Source organism: Macaca fascicularis, chromosome 11, assembly GCF_037993035.2.
Source record: "Macaca fascicularis isolate 582-1 chromosome 11, T2T-MFA8v1.1".
Taxonomy (NCBI): Eukaryota; Metazoa; Chordata; class Mammalia; order Primates; family Cercopithecidae; genus Macaca; species Macaca fascicularis.
The window spans coordinates 68769215-68788721 of NC_088385.1; the positions used below are offsets into that span (position 1 = coordinate 68769215).

The following is a 19507-nucleotide window of genomic DNA, read 5'->3' on the forward strand; positions in this document are numbered from 1 at the left end:
TATTCTAAAAGCAATAGCATAACATTGCTTAAAAGTATACTACAGGAGTGTGAGAAAAAAGAAATACTGGTCAAAGGGTACAAACCTTTAGCTGTAGGAAGAATAAGTACTGCAGATCTAACATACAGGATAGCAACTATAGTTAATAATGTATTGTATACTTGAAATTTGTTAAGAGAGTAGCTCTCAAGTGTGCTTTCCATACACAAAAATGGTAACCATGTGAGGTAATAAATATGTTAATCAGCTTGATTGTAGTAATCATTTCATAATGTATACATATATCAAAACATTACATTGTATGCCCTAAATATATGCAATTTTTATTTGTCAATCATATATTAAGAAATCTGGAAATAATTAAAAATACGACAAGAGTCAAAAAAAAGTTTACAAAGCCTATATGCTTTGTACTTTCAGAGTTCAGGAAACATGGACCTGGTCAATTCAATGTTTAGGAATGAGCTACAACAGAGTGTGAAGTAAAAATATGAAATTGGAAAAGAGATATGTGGAAATAAGACAGAGAGTGATAAGATAAGGAAAAGTATAAAAAAAATTTAGAAACAGATAAATTAAAAACACTATTAGTGTTTTAATTTATGATGGTGGATTAAAAAATGGATTTAAGTAGGAGGAAATGGCAACAAAACCTTGGAACTAACTTACTGGACTGAAGAAAGCAGAATCTCTAGACACAGAATTGTCAAAAGGATGGGGAAACTGGAAGCATCACGTCCATCCTGGAAGGAGTGAGGGCTATAAGTGGGAGCATTCTGAAAGCTGTCTGAGAGGCAATTACATCTCTAGTTACTCTCCATCATTCCACATCAGTGTGTGACTGCCCTTCCACCAATCTGGTAGCAGGTTGGAAGTTTTTTGTTTGATTGGAGGGTTTTTCTGTTTTGTTTTTTAAGAGACACAGAGTTATCCTCTGAACTGGGAAACACAAGACAGAGTAGAGGGTATGTAGGTACCATACAGAAAACAAGAGAACTGAATAAGCTACAGAATGCTGAATTTCTAACATACTCCCACCCTAACTGGTTTCACCTCTCAGCTCTCCAACAACTTAAGCCAAGAAGTAAGCTTGTTACGTAAAGAATCTGAACAGTCCAAAAGAGAAAACCTAAACGTATTAACACTAGTGGTTCTCCAACGAGAGCCCTACTGCATCATTCTACATTGAGTCTCAATTTTTACAAGAGATTTCAGAGTAGACAGTTTGGAATTATCAATTATTTGAGGAAAGCTTCTAGTATAGAAGACGGAAGCTAAAATAGTAAAGTCAGCACAAAATCTTAGGAGAGACTATGCAATAAAAAATAATTTAACATGGATGACATGAGAATATTCAAAAAACAAAAATAAAGAGCACTTAGAAATTAAAAGTACAACAAGAAGATACAAAATTTCACACAGGTTTGGTCAATAAAGAAATCTCCCACCAAAAAATTATAGCAAAAAGATATAGATGAAGGCAGGAGAGGAAACAGCACTACTAGAAGAAAAGTTTAGGAGATCAAACAGCCTAACAATAGGACATCCAGAAATGGAGAGGGGGAAAATCCTCAAACAATTCAATAAATATTTTCACAACTGGAGGATATGAATTGCCAGATAAAAGGGTTCAAAAATGCACAGCTCAGAAATTCATAATGGATCTTCACCAAGATATACATCATTTTAAAATTACAGAACAGACTCAAGCAGAAGAGACAGGGAAGAGGGAAAAAGGTCACATTCAAAGGATAAAGATTATAAGAATCATCTTACACTTTTATAGCAGCATTACAGTGAGAAAATAATGGAGAAATATCTTCAATATACTACAGGTAATTATTCCCTCCAAAGAATTCTATACCCAGCCAAACTATCATTTAAATATGAGGGTATAATAAAGATATATTTAGACAAGCAAGGTTTTAAAAAATAAATTTTTTATTTATGTTTTTCCTCAAGAAACAACTAAACAATATGTTTCACCAAAATGAAACAGTAAACTAAAAAACAATGAAGATATATGAGACCTCGGAAATGTATCATCATATGTAAGAGATGGGAAAAGGTAATTGTCAGGATGACAGTGAAGAGAGATCCCAGGATGAAGTATGCACACCAGACACAGAGGAAAACCAGTCCTGACCACAGCAGTGACTCACAGGGCAGACACATTGAGGGCTGTTCTTTAAAAAATGCCTGCCGTCATGTACTGTCTTTTTAGCCTAAAAGAGATGCTTAGGTGAATCTGGCTCAGATTCTTGTCTCAGTTTGTCTTGGCTATAAGCTGATGACATTTTTGCTTTCTCTCCTTCTATTTTCCCGTAAGGTATTCTGCCTGGCTCAGCTGAGAACACTCACTTCAGTCATAGAAAAGTATGTTGCATTCACCTACTCTTAAGAGCTGGAAGTATGTCTTAATGAGTTTAGAAATATAAAACACCAAGTATTTTATTCTCCATAGCCACGTTCCTGTGGGACATCTACAACTTGAACTAGGCTACTACTTTTACATGTCATGACTGTAGCCACCCTGTTTCATACATGGGATTATCTATTAACCTCTCCAGAAGAATCTTAAACTATTAAAGAAGCTGAATTCAAATTTTGATCCAGAACAACAGGAGTGAGAGAAAGGAGATAGTTAGCTTTCTATGAAATGCATTTAAAATATGTTCTTTATTTAACATGTATATTTATATTTCATCTAATAGTATATTATCATTTATCTATTTTTTCTTTATTATTACTATAGGCAAAAGAGTCTTGAAGTAAAATTAAATATATATTTTTAAATTTCTGTATTGTGCACTCTACTGGATGCCTCAGAATTATTTAAAAAATCACATTAGTAGAAATAAAGGTTAGAATCGAATTACAGAAATGGCTAATCATTGAGGAGAGAGTCAATATATGAGAAAGGAAGCATGAAAAAGCACTGTCAAAACTGAGAAAGAGGTTGCTAGATACAGAGAACAGAAAATAATGATCCAACTTAGATACTAAATGTTCCTGGGAAGAAATAATACCAAAAAGATAAAAGCATCAAAGACAAAATAAAATTAAGATTTTATTAGAAAGTGGAAACCTAAGTTTGAAAGGTTTCACTCAATGTTAAAAGACACAAAGACACAAAACCCGTATCTATCTAGGTATCTATCTAGATATGGGTTATATGCAGTTTAATATTGATCTATCTATTGATAGATAGATATGCATGTTTTTTAAATTCAAAGGTAAAGACACTATCTTAAAAGTATCAATATTACCATCCTCCTCCCCTCAAAAAAAAAATTACCTACAGCTAGTAAAGAGATAAACTTGGATTAAAATTCAAATTGTCTGGGTCTCTGAAACTGTGCTAATATACTATATGCTAATAGACTGAATGTAAAATTTAAACTACTGACTTAATTATTTATAAAGAGCTCTTATAAGGCCATAATAAAAACAGCATCTACTAATACAATGAATAAAATATATGAAAAGGTGATTAAAAAATATTAATGGTCAACAAACCAATAAAAGTTTTACTTATCACCTTTAGTAATTAAAAATCACAACTTAAAAGAGGATGAAATTGGCAAAGATTAAATAGAATAATAAACCTCAGTGTTGATAAGGGCTTACAAATACAGGCATTCATTCTCTGCTGATGAGAACATAAATTGAGAGGTTTACAATTTGATAACATATATCAAAATGCATACATTTTAACATGTATACATGTTAATAAATAAACATTCTATGAATGTAGTCTAGATCATTTTTGTTAGTGCTCTTTTATGCTTTCTAAATATCCTAATATGAGTACAAACCATTTTTATAATTAAAAGTGTCATTGTCAAAACAGTAACATTTTAGAATTTGAGTCATTTGACCTAGTAATTCCTGTACTACAAATCTAGCCTAAGTAAATAAACAGATATGGGGAAAAACAGTTATACATATGAAGTTTATTGCAGCATTATTTTTACTAAAAATGAAAGGGAACAGCTCAAACACTTAATAATATGGTATGGTTAAATAATTTTCAGAGGAAATGTAAAGAAACGCTCACAAAAAGTGAGAAACTAAGATACAAATCTATAAATACAGTATAATCTTAATATGAACAGTATTTGAGAGTTAATAATGGTGTATGTGTAGTGGAATTATAGGCATTTGAAAGTTTTTACTTTATATTTTTATATATTTTTAAATTTTCTCCAACAAAAGTTTATGATACTGTATATTCTAAAATACAAAAACATTACTTTAAACATTATATTTGAAAATTATATAACTGAAAATATACAAGTGCAATCAAGCTTTAAGAGTTATATAAGAGTCTCAAACAAATTAATAATAGAAACTTGAGTTGGCAAAGAAATTGATAAATTATCCAAATAATAGAAATGAAAATAGTTCAAAATTAACGTTATCCATTTATTAGTATTCAAAAATATAAATTAAAATATAAATAAGAGGGGGCGGAGCAAGATGGCCGAATAGGAGCAGCTCCAGTCTCCAACTCCCAGCGCGAGCCACACAGAAGACCGGTGATTTCTGCATTTTCAACTGAGGTACTGGGTTCATCTCACTGGGGAGTGCCGGACGATCAGTGCTGGTCAGCTGCTGCAGCCCGACCAGCGAGAGCTGAAGCAGGGCGAGGCATTGCCTCACCTGGGAAGTGCAAGGGGGAAGGGAGTCCCTTTTCCTAGCCAGGGGAACTGAGACACACAACACCTGGAAAATCGGGTAACTCCCACCCCAATACTGCGCTTTAAGCAAACAGGCACACCAGGAGATCATATCCCACACCTGGCCGGGAGGGTCCCACACCCACGGAGCCTCCCTCATTGCTAGCACAGCAGTCTGTGATCTACCGGCAAGGCAGCAGCGAGGCTGGGGGAGGGGCGCCCGCCATTGCTGAGGCTTAAGTAGGTAAACAAAGCTGCTGGGAAGCTCGAACTGGGTGGAGCTCACAGCAGCTCAAGGAAACCTGCCTGTCTCTGTAGACTCCACCTCTGGGGACAGGGCACAGTAAACTAAACAAACGCAGCAGACACCTCTGCAGACGCAAACGACTCTGTCTGACAGCTTTGAAGAGAGCAGTGGATCTCCCAAAACAGAGGTTGAGATCTGAGAAGGGACAGACTCCCTGCTCAAGTGGGTCCCTGACCCCTGAGTAGCCTAACTGGGAGACATCCCCCACTAGGGGCAGTCTGACACCCCACACCTCACAGGGAGGGGTACACCCCTGAGAGGAAGCTTCCAAAGCAAGAATCAGACAGGTACACTCACTGTTCAGAAATATTCTATCTTCTGCAGCCTCTGCTGCTGATACCCAGGCAAACAGGGTCTGGAGTGGACCTCAAGCAATCTCCAACAGACCTACAGCTGAGGGTCCTGACTGTTAGAAGGAAAACTATCAAACAGGAAGGACACCTACACCAAAACCCCATCAGTACATCACCATCATCAAAGACCAGAGGCAGATAAAACCACAAAGATGGGGAAAAAGCAGGGCAGAAAAGCTGGAAATTCAAAAAATAAGAGCGCATCTCCCCCGGCAAAGAGGCGCAGCTCATCGCCAGCAACGGATCAAAGCTGGACGGAGAATGACTTTGACGAGATGAGAGAAGAAGGCTTCAGTCCATCAAATTTCTCAGAGCTAAAGGAGGAATTATGTACCCAGCGCAAAGAAACTAAAAATCTTGAAAAAAAAGTGGAAGAATTGATGGCTAGAGTAATTAATGCAGAAAAGGTCATAAACGAAATGAAAGAGATGAAAACCATGACACGAGAAATACGTGACAAATGCACAAGCTTCAGTAACCGACTCGATCAACTGGAAGAAAGAGTATCAGCGATTGAGGATCAAATGAATGAAATGAAGCGAGAAGAGAAACCAAAAGAAAAAAGAAGAAAAAGAAATGAACAAAGCCTGCAAGAAGTATGGGATTATGTAAAAAGACCAAATCTCCGTCTGATTGGGGTGCCTGAAAGTGAGGGGGAAAATGGAACCAAGTTGGAAAACAGTCTTCAGGATATCATCCAGGAGAACTTCCCCAACCTAGTAGGGCAGACCAACATTCAAATCCAGGAAATACAGAGAACGCCACAAAGATACTCCTCGAGAAGAGCAACTCCAAGACACATAATTGCCAGATTCACCAAAGTTGAAATGAAGGAAAAAATCTTAAGGGCAGCCAGAGAGAAAGGTCAGGTTACCGACAAAGGGAAGCCCATCAGACTAACAGCAGATCTCTCAGCAGAAACTCTACAAGCCAGAAGAGAGTGGGGGCCAATATTCAACATTCTTAAAGAAAAGAATTTTAAACTCAGAATTTCATATCCAGCCAAACTAAGTTTCATAAGTGAAGGAGAAATAAAATCCTTTACAGATAAGCAAATGCTTAGAGATTTTGTCACCACTAGGCCTGCCTTACAAGAGACCCTGAAGGAAGCACTAAACATGGAAAGGAACAACCGGTACCAGCCATTGCAAAAATATGCCAAAATGTAAAGACCATTGAGGCTAGGAAGAAACTGCATCAACTAACGAGCAAAATAACCAGTTAATATCATAATGGCAGGATCAAGTTCACACATAACAATCTTAACCTTAAATGTAAATGGACTAAATGCTCCAATTAAAAGACACAGACTGGCAAACTGGATAAAGAGTCAAGACCCATCAGTCTGCTGTATTCAGGAGACCCATCTCACACGCAGAGACATACATAGGCTCAAAATAAAGGGATGGAGGAAGATTTACCAAGCAAACGGAGAACAAAAAAAAGCAGGGGTTGCAATACTAGTCTCTGATAAAACAGACTTTAAACCATCAAAGATCAAAAGAGACAAAGAAGGTCATTACATAATGGTAAAGGGATCAATTCAACAGGAAGAGCTAACTATCCTAAATATATATGCACCCAATACAGGAGCACCCAGATTCATAAAGCAAGTCCTTAGAGACTTACAAAGAGACTTAGACTCCCATACAATAATAATGGGAGACTTCAACACTCCACTGTCAACATTAGACAGATCAACGAGACAGAAAGTTAACAAGGATATCCAGGAATCGAACTCATCTCTGCAGCAAGCAGACCTAATAGACATCTATAGAACTCTCCACCCCAAATCAACAGAATATACATTCTTCTCAGCACCACATCATACTTACTCCAAAATCAACCACGTAATTGGAAGTAAAGCACTCCTCAGCAAATGTACAAGAACAGAAATTATAACAAACTGTCTCTCAGACCACAGTGCAATCAAACTAGAACTCAGGATTAAGAAACTCAATCAAAACCGCTCAACTACATGGAAACTGAACAACCTGCTCCTGAATGACTACTGGGTACATGACGAAATGAAGGCAGAAATAAAGATGTTCTTTGAAACCAATGAGAACAAAGATACAACATACCAGAATCTCTGGGACACATTTAAAGCAGTGTGTAGAGGGAAATTTATAGCACTAAATGCCCACAAGAGAAAGCAGGAAAGATCTAAAATTGACACTCTAACATCGCAATTAAAAGAACTAGAGAAGCAAGAGTAAACACATTCGAAAGCTAGCAGAAGGCAAGAAATAACTAAGATCAGAGCAGAACTGAAGGAGATAGAGACACAAAAAACCCTCCAAAAAATCAATGAATCCAGGAGTTGGTTTTTTGAAAAGATCAACAAAATTGACAGACCACTAACCAGACTAATAAAGAAGAAAAGAGAGAAGAATCAAATCGACGCAATTAAAAATGATAAAGGGGATATCACCACCGACCCCACAGAAATACAAACTACCATCAGAGAATACTATAAACACCTCTACGCAAATAAACTGGAAAATCTAGAAGAAATGGATAATTTCCTGGACACTTACACTCTTCCAAGACTAAACCAGGAAGAAGTTGAATCCCTGAATAGACCAATAGCAGGCTCTGAAATTGAGGCAAGAATTAATAGCCTACCAACCAAAAAAAGTCCAGGACCAGATGGATTCACAGCTGAATTCTACCAGAGGTACAAGGAGGAGTTGGTACCATTCCTTCTGAAACTATTCCAATCAATAGAAAAAGAGGGAATCCTCCCTAACTCATTTTATGAGGCCAACATCATCCTGATACCAAAGACTGGCAGAGACACAACAAAAAAAGAGAATTTTAGACCAATATCCCTGATGAACATCGATGCAAATATCCTCAATAAAATACTGGCAAACCGGATTCAGCAACACATCAAAAAGCTTATCCACCATGATCAAGTGGGCTTCATCCCTGGGATGCAAGGCTGGTTCAACATTCGCAAATCAATAAACATAATCCAGCATATAAACAGAACCAAAGACAAGAACCACATGATTATCTCAATTGATGCAGAAAAGGCTTTTGACAAAATTCAACAGCCCTTCATGCTAAAAACGCTCAATAAATTCGGTATTGATGGAACGTACCTCAAAATAATAAGAGCTATTTATGACAAACCCACAGCCAATATCATACTGAATTGGCAAAAACTGGAAGCATTCCCTTTGAAAACTGGCACAAGACAGGGATGCCCTCTCTCACCACTCCTATTCAACATAGTGTTGGAAGTTCTGGCTAGGGCAATCAGGCAAGAGAAAGAAATCAAGGGTATTCAGTTAGGAAAAGAAGAAGTCAAATTGTCCCTGTTTGCAGATGACATGATTGTATATTTAGAAAACCCCATTGTCTCAGCCCAAAATCTCCTTAAGCTGATAAGCAACTTCAGCAAAGTCTCAGGATACAAAATTAATGTGCAAAAATCACAAGCATTCTTATACACCAGTAACAGACAAACAGAGAGCCAAATCAGGAATGAACTTCCATTCACAATTGCTTCAAAGAGAATCAAATACCTAGGAATCCAACTTACAAGGGATGTAAAGGACCTCTTCAAGGAGAACTACAAACCACTGCTCAGTGAAATAAAAGAGGACACAAACAAATGGAAGAACATACCATGCTCATGGATAGGAAGAATCAATATAGTGAAAATGGCCATACTGCCCAAGGTAATTTATAGATTCAATGCCATCCCCATCAAGCTACCAATGACTTTTTTCCCAGAATTGGAAAAAACTGCTTTAAAGTTCATATGGATCCAAAAAAGAGCCCGCATCTCCAAGACAATCCTAAGTCAAAAGAACAAAGCTGGAGGCATCACGCTACCTGACTTCAAACTATACTACAAGGCTACAGTAACCAAAACAGCATGGTACTGGTACCAAAACAGAGATATAGACCAATGGAACAGAACAGAGTCCTCAGAAATAATACCACACATCTACAGCCATTTGATCTTTGACAAACCTGAGAGAAACAAGAAATGGGGAAAGGACTCCCTATTTAATAAATGGTGCTGGGAAAATTGGCTAGCCATAAGTAGAAAGCTGAAACTGGATCCTTTCCTTACTCCTTATACGAAAATTAATTCAAGATGGATTAGAGACTTAAATGTTAGACCTAATACCATAAAAATCCTAGAGGAAAACCTAGGTAGTACCATTCAGGACATAGGCATGGGCAAAGACTTCATGTCTAAAACACCAAAAGCAACGGCAGCAAAAGCCAAAATTGACAAATGGGATCTAATTAAACTAAAGAGCTTCTGCACAGCAAAAGAAACTACCATCAGAGTGAACAGGCAACCTACAGAATGGGAGAAAATTTTTGCAATCTACTCATCTGACAAAGGGCTAATATCCAGAACCTACAAAGAACTCAAACAAATTTACAAGAAAAAAACAAACAACCCCATCAAAAAGTGGGTAAAGGATATGAACAGACATTTCTCAAAAGAAGACATTCATACAGCCAACAGACACATGAAAAAATGCTCATCATCACTGGCCATCAGAGAAATGCAAATCAAAACCACAATGAGATACCATCTCACACCAGTTAGAATGGCAATCATTAAAAAGTCAGGAAACAACAGGTGCTGGAGAGGATGTGGAGAAATAGGAACACTTTTACACTGTTGGTGGGATTGTAAACTAGTTCAACCATTATGGAAAACAGTATGGCGATTCCTCAAGGATCTAGAACTAGATGTACCATATGACCCAGCCATCCCATTACTGGGTATATACCCAAAGGATTATAAATTATGCTGCTATAAAGACACATGCACACGCATGTTTATTGCAGCACTATTCACAATAGCAAAGACTTGGAATCAACCCAAATGTCCATCAGTGACAGATTGGATTAAGAAAATGTGGCACATATACACCATGGAATACTATGCAGCCATAAAAAAGGATGAGTTTGAGTCCTTTGTAGGGACTTGGATGCAGCTGGAATCCATCATTCTTAGCAAACTATCACAAGAACAGAAAACCAAACACCGCATGTTCTCACTCATAGGTGAGAACTGAACAATGAGATCACTCGGACTCAGGAAGGGGAACATCACACACCGGGGCCTATCATGGGGAGGGGGGAGAGGGGAGGGATTGCATTGGGAGTTATACCTGATGTAAATGATGAGTTGATGGGTGCAGCACAGCAACATGGCACAAGTATACATATGTAACAAACCTGCACATTATGCACATGTACCCTACAACTTAAAGTATAATAATAATAAATAAATTTAAAAATATATATATATATATATAAATAAGAGACTATGTCTAGACCTTTTCATATAATAAAGATATTCAATTTAATTTTTTTAAATTAGTAGCCAGCCAGTATTTTCAGAGTGGTAAGAGGGGAAGCTTTATATACTTCTACAAGGAAATAAAAAGTAATTAGACAATATGTAGAAATATTCTTGTGGCAAATATTTGTCATTTTCTTCTAAAACATTTACCTTTCTATATCCTTCTCTGTATTGAAGGCAGCTGGAAGCTTAGATAAGATTTCCCAGGCTGCTTTGCCAGCTGGCTTCTGGTTAGATTCTAATGGCAACCTTTTCTCAGGGATTCCCAATTGGCCTGACCAAGACTTTTTCAAAGCTATGCTGAAGTTCTAGGCTCTTCCTACTCAATCCTCCTTCCTTCCTTCTCTTCTTTCATGGGAGTCAGACCCTCATAGTCTGAAGGATCACCCCCTCCTTCTCCTGCACCTCCTCTCTTTATACTTCAAAGGTGTTTCTACCCATACATTTCTGGTGTGTTGAGTTCTTTCTTGGAGTCTGCTTCTTGGAAGATGGCACTTTCGTAAGAAACACCCAGGGAAGGAAGAAGCCATCTATTTTTTTCCTGCTTTGGCTTCAGAAGTGGTGAGGTAGGGTACTATGAATGCCCATAGGCTTTAACAGCATTAGCAGAGAGTCTAGAGCGTTGGGAGCAGTCAGCCTCTGAGGCAGTTCTTGTAGTATCGTGAAAGAACTGGCTCCTGGCTTCCTGCTCAGTGGCCATGGAAGTGATTCCTAAATCACAGCAGGGCTTTGGCAGACCCTGCAGTGTGCACAGTCACGAGTCCTATGTAACACTGTGTTGCTCCTTGCTCTTCCACCTGTAGGGGCAGGAACAGCTTTCTGAAGCTACAAGTGTCTGGTGATACTATCACACTTCCTTATTTCCTTTCCAGCCCATTCAACACGTTTGTCACCAATTTCCTGTTTCAAACTGCCCTACCATGATGGCAATTTTCCTGACTAGATGTTGAATGATACACACCTAACCATTTCATTCTTTTTGACATCCAAAATTCTCATTTGTACTAAATATTGAAAAAATTATTACATGTGAACAAAAATTATTACACAAAGGTTTTTATATTAGTATTAACAAAAAGTCTCCAAGAAATCTAAAAATGGGAATTTTGTTAAGAAATTTAGGGTGCATTTATATTTTTTCCATGCCCCAATACAATATATGTTTATGGATATTTTTAGACACATGTAAATACTCATTATTTACTGCTAAGTGGGGGGAAAAAGCTGTAAAATTGAATACGTGTTTATCATATGATCCATGAAATTCTACTTCTAAAATTATATCCTGGAGGAATGTTGTAAGTGTGAACCAAAACAAACGTATAGTAACGTCCACAGCAGCATTGTAAATAACAACAACCAGAGCGACCCAAACATACGTCAACAGTAAAAGAGAGAAATACATTTCAGTATATTAATACAATGAAATCCTGTATCACAACACGGATGAATCCCAAGAGAAAAACATTGACAGTAAGAAGCAAATCACATTTTGTAAATGCCTGTAGTAGAATTACATTTTTTCAACATTGAAAACCAGATATATTAGTACATTTTCACACTGCTATAAAGAACTGCCCAAGACTGGGTAATTTATAAAAGTAAGAGATTTAATTGACTCACAGTTAAGCATGGCTAGGAAGGCCTCAGGAAACTTACAATCATGGCCCAAGGCAAAGGAGAAGCAATGCACCTTCATCACAGGGCATCAGGACGGAGTGAGTGACAGCAGGAGAAATTCCAGACGCTTATAACACCATCAGATCTCGTGAGATTCACTCATTACCACCAGAAAAGCATGCGGGAAACCACCCCATGATCCAATTAATTCTATCTGCTCCCACCATTGACACGTGGGGATTATCCCCACCCAATTCAAGGTAATGTTTGAGTGGGGACACAGAGCCAAACCATAGCACCAGACAAAGCAATATTCTGTTTTTGTTTTTGTTTTTGAGACAGAGTCTCGCTCTGTCGCCCAGGCTGGAGTGCAGCGGCGTGATCTCGGCTCACTGCAACTTCCGCCTCCTGGGTTCAAGTGATTCTTCTGCCTCAACCACCGGAGTAGCTGGGACCATAGGCATGCGCCACCATGCCCAGCTAATTTTTTGTATTTTTAGTAGAGACAGGGTTTCGCCATATTGGCCAGGCTGGTCTCAAACTCCTGAACTCGTGATCTGTCTGCCTCAGCCTCCCAAAGTGCTGAGATTACAGGCGTGAGCCACCATGCCCCGCTCAGACAAAGCAATATTCTGTTGTTCAAAAACAAGAAGTTGGGAAAGGGATACCTCTGTGGGAGGAGGGGTTGTATTCAGCGACTCCAAGGGGCTGACAACATTCTATTTATTGTCCTGGCTGATAATTGCACAGTAATTTGCTTTATATTTATTTTTCATAATATGTAGGTGTTTTATTTACTATTATATAAACATGGAATATTTTAGCATAAAAAAGAGGAGAAAAGAATCAGATTATGAAAGCATAACTCTTAGAAACTAGCAACTCTGCCTGCATGGTTTAAAACAGAATCACTAACTCAGGGCAACATAATCTCTTACAATTAGTCTTTGTTAATAAATGTATGAATACATAAAATAATGAACACCATGCTCTCCAGTATCTATAACACGTTTATGAATTAAACCAGATGAAAAGAAGTCCAAATGTTGTTTAATAATTTCTGCATGGAAAAATTATGAGTAACTTGATTTATCTTCTTGGTATTTTTCTTTCTTTCCAAAGTTTCTCAAATAAATATATATTACTTTGAAAATTCAATAAAATACATAATAAAAATGTGTCATAAGTCTAGAATACAGTCAGTTTATGTTCTAGCTATTTTTCTTTCTCTTAGGACATTAATCCAATTGTTTTTATCAACAAGAAAAACACCATGAATTATAAATCAGCGCTCTTAAACTTTGGTGTACATCCTAATAGCTGTAAGCCAGCCTAAGAGATCCTACTAATATCCTAGGCTAAACTGGATCAAACAATTTAAACTGTAAGAAAATCAGCATTCTGAATATTTCCCCCAAAGGATCTATCCCAGCCACCTCCCCAGGCTAACTGTGCATCACTATCCTCTTTGCTCTCTGCTCTCCAGTCACAGCAGTCTTATTTCAGCTCCAGTGAATTCTTTCCTTCATGTCTCAGTAGCTTGGCATAGGCTGCTGCTCTTGCCTGGATGTCTAACCCTTCCTCTGTCTTCATTCAGATCTCAGCTCCAATGTCTCCTCCCTAGAAAAGTCTTCCCTGAAACTGTACCCTATCCATTTTACCGTTTATATACTCTTATCCTGAAATTTTATCTTCACAGCACTTTAATACCATTTGTAATTAACTATTTGTGTTATTATCTGATTAATGTTTTTCTCCTTCAATATACTGTATCACTAGGACACGAGTCATGTCTGTTTTGCTCACTTCTGTTTCGTTTTCTTTGACAGAGTCTCCCTCCATCGCTCAGGCTGGAGTGCAGTGGTGCAATCTTGTCTCACTGCAACCTCCGCCTCCTGGGTTCAAGCGATTCTCCCACCTCAGCCTCTGGAGTAACTGGGATTAGCGGCACATGCCACCACACCTGGCTAATTTTTGTATTTTTTAGTAGAGATGCGGTTTCACCATGTTGGCCAGGCTGGTCTCGAAATCCTGACCTCAAGTGATCCACCGGGTTCCGCCTCCCTAAGTGCTGGGATTACAGGCATGGGTCACCGTGCGTGGTCTCGCCTGTTTTTTTTTTTTTTTTTTTTTTTTTTTTTTTTTTTTTTGAAGAGACAGGGTCTGGTTCTGCCACTCAGGCTGGAGTGCAGTGGCATGATCCTAGCTCAATGTAATCTTGAAAGCAATGCTCCCACCTCAGCCTCCCAAGTAGCTGGGACTACAGGCACAGGCCACCACACCTGGATAATTTTTTTTAATCATTTTTCTTAGAAATGGGTTCTCACTTTGTTGCCCAGGCTGGTCTCAAACTCCTGGCTTCAAGCGATCCTTTCATCTCTGCTTCCCAAAGTGCTGGGATTATAGGAATAAGCCATTGTGCCCAGCCTGCTCACTTTTGTATCTCCAGAGTTTGGCTTAAAGCCCAACACTTAACAGACACTCACCATATATTTCATGGATAGTTGGTTGGATAAATGAATAAACTATCAAATGAATCAACAAACAAATGAAGATCCACCAAAAAAAATTTATGGCTGTGTCTCTCAGGCTTTGAACTGAAAAACATCTTTATTTTAAAATTTGGTTATCACCATACTGTATACACGTAATGAAACATCACACTGTACTCTGTAAATAAGTACAATTATCACATATCAATTACAAGTAAAATAAAATTTTAAAATGCTTGTTTTTCTTTGAAAAAGATCCATTCAATCAAAAGTTCTCACTCATACCAGTAATTAGCTTGTATTACAATGAGGATAATATATATTCAACCTTGGCTAATCAAACTAACTTTTTTAGGCTCCTTTTTGTTCCTGGATATAACTCACCTGTGTGTATCTCTTTCAAACAAAATAAAAATTCTTTTCCAACCCCCAAACCCAATGATGACTCATTCTCCGGAGATTTAGTTTAGATGTGATGGGTAAGGAAAGAAAAGACAAGAAAACATATTAGCCTTCTAAGATTAATGACTATATTTTTCTGTTGGGAACTTGGAGTCCTAAACTAAAATGTTTGCTCTCTGATCCCCAATATCAGAAGCTGCACCTAATGTAATTGCTTCCAAGGGGAAAACACTGCTCATTCTTTCTGACTGGCTGTCACAATACTCTGACTTAATCCCTTCCGAAATGCCCAGCTCAATATAATTGTAAGAATTCGAGGCAGAATCTTTCTGTGGCAGTTTGAGCAGTAAACTTATCTGTTTGTATGTAAGGAACTGTTAGTTCTCAAAGCACAGAAGGTTTTATTAAGAAGATGACAACAATTTCTGATTTTTAGATACCCATTTTTTCAAATTCAAATGGTCTGGATGTCTATAGTGTTCCTATGTCATGTTCAGAAAACGGAGTAATAAAATTGTCCATTGGTGGCTCTTGAGAGCAGGATATTATTGTATTTGTATTTTGGCAGAGGTATTTATTTATTTGGTTCTTTCATATTCTACATTTACTTGCTCCATAATGACCTATCTACCACTCTCTCCCTTAAATATTCTATGCACGCCATCCTCCTTGCTATTTCTAATTGTCTATGGGCATGATTGAAAGCATTCATACCTATTGCTGCTTTGCCTGGAGCATCCTTTCCCTGAATACTCCCACTAGCTGACTCCACTGGAAACTTTAGATCTTACCCAAAGGCCTATTTAAAATTCTATTCCTTCCTGAATACATCCTATATGCTTTCTTCCTTCATATATTTTCCAGAGCATGTATATCATAAAACATCCCATTTTATTTATTTTTCTTATTACCTATTTTTCCACTTCTAGAATAAATATCCCATGAAGACAAAGATTTTTGTCTCTTTTCTGTACCTGCTATATTCTCAGGCCTTAATGTAGGTACTCAAAAATCATTAAGTAAAAAACAACTTTTCCATGAGAAATATCCAACTGAAATGACCAATATACTATTATAGGGGTCTAGGAGAACTTGTTTCCAGAAAGCAGATAAGTTTACCAGTGGAAACAGTAATAGTGCCACTAAACACAAAGCTACAGCTGTTGCCTGATCACCAATCAGTCTGTGCTCCTTATACTGATAGACCAGAGAGAGAGAGAAAAGGAGTTTAATATTGATGGGGTAAATGTAAAGGTCCCTGATGACCATGAGGAAGACGACAGCTGCTGTGCACTAGAGGCAGAAAGGAATATATTAGGTACTCAGATGATGCACTGGGGCATCTTGTGGCATTCCCGTGCCCAGTTACAACTACCAATGTATAAGTACAGCAGCAAGAGAATGGTAATCCAGGGCTCAGAACTCTTAGAACACTAGGAAAGCCTCCTACATGAGTAGAAGTGCTAGCAAACAGAGAGGAAAATCTAGAATGGCTGGGCGTAGGGTGGACAGGCCATGAGCACCAACTGCATTAGCGGGACTCTTACTATTCCTCTTCTAGTAAGTCTTCTTGAAAATTGTGACCAATCAAAATCTTGAATAAGCTTTGCCTGGATGGAGTGACTTTCAGTGAGAAGCAGGTGGATCTGAGGGCTGTGAGTAGACTGCACTGGAATGTAGCTGCTGATACACTACCAAAATCTTTTAGGGCTGTGCACCTTTCCTCCACTTGCTGTGAATGTTCTCTGATCACAGTTCACAAGTGTCCCCTTCTTTAGAGACTTACTTTCTCCTAAAGATGAGCCACTTCCCCAGAGAGGCTACTCCTTACCATGGAGAACAGGCCAGTAGCTAATGGCCCACGGACACAAGGGTAGATGAGGCCATCTAACCCGCCTCAAGGAGGGACCATCTCTGTGGAACAATTCATGTCTCAGAGATTCCCCATAGGAGCAGACTGGGCGATTCTCCAGCTGAGACTCTATTTGTGCTTAGTTTTTACCTCCCGCTCTAGCCTGCTTCACTTGCTCTCATTCTCCTGAGAGCACTCTTTCAATAAATCACGTAAACAAGAATTCCTGACTTGGCTCTGCTTCCAAAAAACCCTGCCTAAGACTCATGTCATATGCAAATTGCCTCTGAAATAATACATTATAATGACAGGCCTTTAAGATTCTTACAAATACAATTCTGATTAGCATTAGCTCACAAAATTTTTCTTAAAACTCAGAAGTCCTAAAATAAATAAATTACCATGAGTGAAAGTCACTAGGAGGAAAACACAAAATTGCATAAAATAGGATCATCAGCTAGTAATATATAGACATATATGGTATATATTTCTATTTATATATATATACACCATATATTTCTATTACTGTATATGTAGTGATATATAAAAAGAGAAACCTGAAAACATGAGTGAAAACAAAAAGCTATCAAAAGCTTGCAGATTAGCAAGAAAAAAGACAAAATTTTGGTACAATATAATAAAATTAAAATTTAATGTGTGAATTAAAGAGTAGATTAGACCCAAGGGAATATAGAATTAGTGTGGTAGAATAAAAATGTGAATAAATAGCCCAGAATAAAGCACAGAGACTTGAAGGTAAAATATACATATAAAATAAAGGTTGAAATACATAAAGAAAAGAGTGAAAAATCTGACATATACCTAATACCTAGCCAGCATTCTAGTTTAGTAGAGACAGTGGTGGGTGGAGAAACTACATTTCAGGAGATGGTGCCTATAATTTTTCAGAGTTCATGAGAGACACCAATTTAGATACTCTGGAAATTGAATAAATCCTAAATTGTGTAAGTAAAAAGAAATTCACTAGTACATATATTTCATGGTTATATGGAGCAAGACTGCCTAGATTTGAACCCTGCCTCCAATAGCTCCTAACTGGGCAACTTGGGACGAATTACTTAACTTGTCTTTGCCATAGTTTCTGATCTCTAAAAATAGTTTTAAAAATAGTATCTACCACATAGATGGTTATGAGATTAAATGAGTTGGCATCTGTAATGCTCTTTAGTCTGTCGAGTTTCTAATATTCATCTTTATTACTTTTATCTTGAATGCTCACCAAGGTGTTCTGGATCAGAAACTGATTTCTTACTAATTAACTCACAATAAATAGAAAGTGAACTGGCCTGCCTCGCCCTAAGCCTTAACCCTGATGAAAGCCAAGCCAAATGTCCTACATTGATAGCCGAACATTCCATAGATGACTGACAGCAAACAATGGATTATTTTCATTTATGTACAGGAGAGAGACAGCCATTCCCCTCCCACTCCTGAAAGGAGAGAAAAATCTTCTGTTCCTTTGAAATGAGGTGGAAAGGATCTTAGGTTCTTACTTAACCATTTAGAATGTAACTGTATCCTTCCACAGGTCAGATACCCCAAAGGAGTCTCCAAAGTCTGGGCTTTGCACGTAGGGAGATAGCAGCCCAGCCTTTCTTGGATGGTGAGCGCATGAGTAATCATTTTATGAGCATGGTCTACAACTTACATATACACAACACTTATTTTATATGTAAAATAGCTCAAAACAAAAAGGATATTTTGTACAGAAAATATAAAGAAAAGAAAGAAAAAAGAACAAAAGAAAGAAAAATGGAGGATGGGAGAAAACTTTCATAAAATCTTCATCCAAAGTATCAGTGGCAGTGTGGAAAGGGAAAAGCAAAACAGAAAACGCTATCCTCTGTAATGTACCAGGTTTGACAATTTAAGTTTTCTGACACGATGTGTAATTTCTTATGTTCAAGGACTATTTTCTTGGCAAGAAGAAAAGATCTTAGTTTCAGAGAGCATAGAACATAACACAATTTAAATGTCTTAAAGTAGCTTTGACAATAGCATGCAATATACACTGTGAGCAGTCTTTATGAGTGATTCTTTAAGATACCCCATCATTTGGCTTTGGACATGAGAAAGTATCTTTATCATGAACACTTGCTGTGCTAGCCTGATGCCCACAATTCCTATGATCCCCCACTCCTCCCAGTTCTTCTTTCAAAAACTGGGAAGGGGCACTAAGGTGACCATCAGAATAATGAGGATGGGGTGTGTTTTCTTGTTAAGTCCAAGGCAGGGCTTGGCCCTATTGGATGGCAGCTCTTTTAAAAGATGAGTATTTAATACTGCTTCGTTCTTTGGTCTGGTTTGTTGTTGCCAATTTGAGACCACAGGGAATGTCATCTTCAACATCTTCATAATTTTACACTGATAAAAATTATTAAAGAGAATTTAAAGTCTTATCTGTGGATCAGTGTGCTGTATTAAAGAA

General features: G+C 37.7%; 1 protein-coding gene across 5 annotated transcripts in view; it reads right to left on the bottom strand.

The window, feature by feature from the left end:
- Window positions 1–19507, bottom strand: part of TAFA2 (TAFA chemokine like family member 2) — a 510015-nt gene that overhangs the window by 147207 nt on the left and 343301 nt on the right. The gene's annotated exons all lie outside the window — the stretch shown is intronic.